We start from the raw sequence: 5,430 nt of genomic DNA, 5'->3' as shown, positions 1-5,430 counted from the left end.
TGAACAGTGGCTTCCCATATCCTCTGCTGATAGTCTCCTTGCTTCCCATATCCTCCGCCTTCTAACGTATGCCGGCCACCCGGCGCATAGACCGCCCGATCCTCCGACCTGATGTGACCTCCCTCTGCTTCCATTCATCTGTCCTCACCTGCCCCGTGTTACCGCATTGCCTCTCCTCTCTCTCTTTATACCCCCCTCCTCTCCCTTTCCTCTTCAAACCTGAAGATGGAATCCAGGTGGATTTCCGAAACTGTAGTCTCACTTTAAATAAATCTAGTTTTTGTATTGTGCGTTTTTTCTTCCATTGTATCAACACGGAAGAGTGTTTTGCTATTCTATAGAGAGAAATTTACACTGAGAGAGAATTTGATATAGAGAGGGGAATGAGATATATAGAGAGAAATTTATACTGAGAGCGAATTTGATACAGAGAGGGAATGAGATATATATATATATATATATATATATATATATATATATATATATATATATATATATATAGAAATTTACACTGAGAGAGAATTTGATATAGAGAAAAATGAGATATGAGAGACATTTACACAGAGAGGGAATTTGACATAGAGAGAGAATGGGATATATATAGAGAGAAAATTTACATGAGAAAGAATTTGATATATAGAGAGAATGAGATATATATAGAAAAATTGACAATGAAAAAAGAGAACGAGATATATAGAGAGAAATTTGCAATGAGAGAGAATTTGATATATAGAGAGAATTAGATTAGATATAACTGAGAGAGAATTTTACACTGAGAGAGAATTTTACACTAAGAGAGAATTTCATATAGAGATTGAATGGGATATATATAGAGAAATTTACACTGAGAGAGAATCTGATATAGAGAGAGAATGAGATATATATCAAGAAATTGTACACTGAGAGAGAATTTGATATAGGGAGAGAACGAAATATATAGAGAGAAATTTACACTGAGAGAGAATTTGATAGAGAGAAGGAGATATAAAGAGAGAGATTTACACTGAGAGAGAATTTGATAGAGAGAGAGAACGAGATATAAAGAGAGAATTTGATAAAGAGAGAGAAACGAATTACAGAGAGAGAAATTTACACTGAGAAAGAATTTAATATATAGAGAGAAGGAGATATAGTGAGATAATTTGTTATAGAGAGATAAGGTGATATATAGAGAGAAATTAACACTGGAGAGAGAATTTGTTATAGAGAGGATATATACAGAGAGAATTTTACACTGAGAGAGAATTTGATAAAGAGAGAAAACGAGATATATATAGAGAATTTTACACTGAGAGAGGCTTTGTATAAAGGGGAGAACGAGATATAAAGAGAACTTTTGCACTGAGAGAAAATTTTGATATATAGAGAGAACGAGATATATAGATAGAATTTTACACTGGAGAAAATTTTTGTTATAGGGGAGGGATTATATAGAGAGAATTTTACACCGTGGAGATTTTGTTATAAAAGAGAGAAGGAGATATATATAGGAATTTTTAACAATGATATATTTGATATTTGATATATAGAGAGAATGAAATATATATAGAGAATTTTACACTGAGAGTAATCTGATATAAGGAGACACTGAGACATATGGAGAGAATTTTACACCGAGAAGAGATTTGTTATAGAGAGAGAACGAGATATATAGAAGAATTTTTACACTGAGACAGAATTTCATATATAAGAGAAGGAGATATATATAGAAATTTTAAATGATATATTTGATATATTTGATATTTGGATAAGAGGAGAATGAGAGAATTTTACACTGAGAGATAATCTGATAAAGGAACAATGAGACATATAGAGAGAATTTTTACACTGAGAGAAAATCTGATATATAGAGAGAACGAGATATAAAGAGAGAATTTTACACTGAGTGAGAATTTGATATATAGGGAGGAGATATATAGAGAAAATTTTTCTTATATAGAGAGAGGGAGATATAGAGAGAGAAATTAACACTGGAGAAGATTTTTTTATAGAGAAAAAAGGAGATTTTGAGAAAGAATTTTACACTGAAAGAGAAATTGTTATAGAGAAAGAACGAGATATAGAGAGAAATTTTACACTGAAGAGAATTTGTATAACAGAGAGGAAGATATATAGAGAGAATTTTACATGAGAGAGAATTTGATATAGAGAGAACGAGATATAAGAGAGAGTCTTTTGCACTGAGAGAGAATTTGATATATATAGAGAGAATGAGATATAAAGCGAGAATTTTAAGCTGAGAGAGAATTTGTTATAGAGGGAGAAGGAAAATATATAAAGAGAAATTAACACTGGAAAGAAAATTTGTTATAGAGAGAGAATTTTACACCGAGAGAGATTTTGATATAGAGAAAAAAACGAAATATATATAGAGAATTTTACACTGAGAGAGATTTTGTTTATAGCGAGAGAGAATGAGATACAGAGAGAAAAATTTTTACACTGAGAGAGAATTTGATATAGAGGAAAAAAATGAGATATAGAGAAAATTTTACACAGAGAGGAATCTGATATAGAGAGAAATGAGATATATAGAGAGAATTTTACACTGAGAGAGAATCGGGATATAGACCCTGATAACAAAGACTCGTGGAAAACACATGAAAAACCTGACCAGTGGACTGTGGAAAACACCCTTTTTTTTCACGTGAAAGCCACGGCTTTTTGCACAAACGCGCCAGTGGTATGGTGGGCAAGATTTCCATGAGGTATCCACGGGGGAAATACACGTGTTTTACACAAGATCTTTGGTACGAGTTGTTCATGTGATATTGGACTAAAAACCCACGTAAAATCCTTGTGTTTTCCTAGGGATATCCACATCATTTCCCAAAGTCTTCAGGGTCTGGCTTTTCAATTTTCTCCCGAACGGTAACGATGCAACCGACCTGAGGAAATTCAGTATATTATTTTATGATTTTTTTTTTCTTTATTCATATATATAAATATATATATATATATATATAATATAATATATATAATATATATATTATTTTATATGAATTATTGATTTAGCATGAAAAAAGCGTAATTACCTTTTATCACGTGCACAAAAGGCGATGACATGCATGAAACTGCTTTATACCACACTACGTACACTATATGTGTACATTCAGTACACGCTCGCACACACAAAACTGTGTCCGCACACACAGTGGCAAAGACAGTTGAAAATCTGGCATCCAGGGCGTCACTTAAAGGGGGGGGATGGGGGATGGTTCACCCCCAAATCTTAAAAGCCTCTTTTTGCAGGGCAAATTTTCTGGTATTTATAATTTATAATTTCCTACCATAATACGAATATAATACTGGTTGATGGTTCATTCCGGGCTACTTATAAAAGAGCTAGTGAGCATTTTCTTTTTCGTGATTTGCAGGGCAAAAATTATTTTTTCAGGGCAAATTTACCTGTCACTCCCCTAACTCATAACATGAAGTGACGCCCCTGCTGGCATCAGTCCATGATATTATACAAAACGTATATGATCTGCTTGATCTCTGCATGTTAACTAAACCTTAGAGCTGAATTTTCCTGGGGAAAGTAATATATCACGACAAAATCGATGAAAACAAAAGGTTTGGAAGAGAAAACGACGGAACTCTAAGCTTTCAAAATGGCGGTTAAGAAAGTAATTTGGCGCGAAAAATTTGGTTCCAGATCCGACCGCCAGGGATAGAAGGGTTTCGGAAGTCTCGACTACACTCGGCTCCACTTTACACGGTCGACGATCATTATTCAGAATATTATGCAAGTTTTTTTGGGAAAAATGTGCCCGGGGGATGCATGTTTGGTTTTCGCACCAAAGGCAAAAAAGTCTATCAAGAAAACATTTTTTTTTTTGCGTTTAGTTTTTGGATTTATTTTTTCATTCAGCAAGTATTATGTATAGAGGGACTCCCCGCCGCCAAGGTTACTAGTGGTCTTGCAAAAAAACTTGATGGAGCCCCTGTCTAAAATTAAATTTTCAAAGTGGCAGGCATGGAAATTTACGTGGTATTCTCGTGCATAAAAGCCACCATGAGACCAGGTGAAGAATGAGAAATGGGACACGTGGAAATCATGTGGTATTCTCATGCATAATGCCACCAAACAATACCCAAAAAAAACAAGAAGAAGATGAAATGAACACGTGGTATTCTCGTGCATTATGCCACCAGACAATGTCGGAAAAACCAAGGGGGGAAACGAGAAATGAACACGTAGAAATCACGTGGAAAACATGTCCTGAACAAGACTATCACGAGTTGGCCAGTTGACCACGTGTTTTCCACGAGCCATTGTTTGCAGGGGAGAGAGAATGAGATATATAGACAGAATTTTACTTTGAGAGAGAATCTGATATATAGAGAGAATGAGATATATTAATAGAATTTTACAGAGTGAGAGAATTTGATATATAGAGAGAACGAGATATATAAAGAGAATTTTACACTGAAAGAGAATTTGATATAAAGAAAGAGCGAGATATATAGAGAGAATTTTACACTGAGAGAGAATCTGATGTAGAGAGAGAACGAGATATATAGAGTGGATTTTACACTGAGAGAGAACGAGATATAAAGAGAGAATTTTACACCGAGAGAGAATTTGATTTTAAAATAAGAGATATATAAGAGAATTTTACGCTGAGAGAGAATTTCATTAAGAGAGAGAACGATATATAGAGAGATAATGTATTATAATGAGAAAATTGATATATAGAGAGAATTAAAATTAGAGAGAGAATATGTTATAGAGAGAGTGTGATATATAGAGAGAATTTTACACTGAGAGAGAAATTGTTATATAGAGAGAATGTGATATATAGAGGAATTTTACACTGAGAGAGAATTTGATATAGAATGAGGACGAGTATATAGAGAAATTTTACACTGCAAGAGAATTGGATATAAGATAACGATAATATAGGGGAATTTTACACTGAGAGAGAACAAGATATATAAAAAGAATTTTTCACTGAGAGAGAAAGAGATATATAAAGAGAATTTTACACTGAGATAGAATTTGATATAGAGAGAATTTTACAAATGAAAGAGAATTTGATATAGTGAGAGAACAAGATATATAGAGAGAATTTTACACTGAGAGAGAATTTGACATAGAGAGAGAACGAGATATATGAGAGAATTTTACACTGAAAAGATAATTTGATATATAGAGAGAATTAGATATATATAGAGAAATTTCCACTGAGAGGGGATTTGCTATAGAGAGAGAATGAGATATAGAGAGGGAATTTTACACTGAGAGTGAATTTTAAAATATAGAGAGAATGAGATTATAGGGAAAAATTTTACAATGAGAGAAAATTTATATAGGAGAAACAAATATATAGAGAGAATTTTACACTGAGAGAGGCTTTGATATAAGAGAGAACGAGATATAGAGAGAGACTTAGCAAAAATGAAAAAAGAGAGTTTGAATTTACT

The sequence above is a fragment of the Penaeus monodon genome, chromosome 14 (genome assembly GCF_015228065.2).
Source record: "Penaeus monodon isolate SGIC_2016 chromosome 14, NSTDA_Pmon_1, whole genome shotgun sequence".
NCBI classification, from domain to species: Eukaryota; Metazoa; Arthropoda; class Malacostraca; order Decapoda; family Penaeidae; genus Penaeus; species Penaeus monodon.
This window is presented reverse-complemented; position numbering follows the sequence as displayed.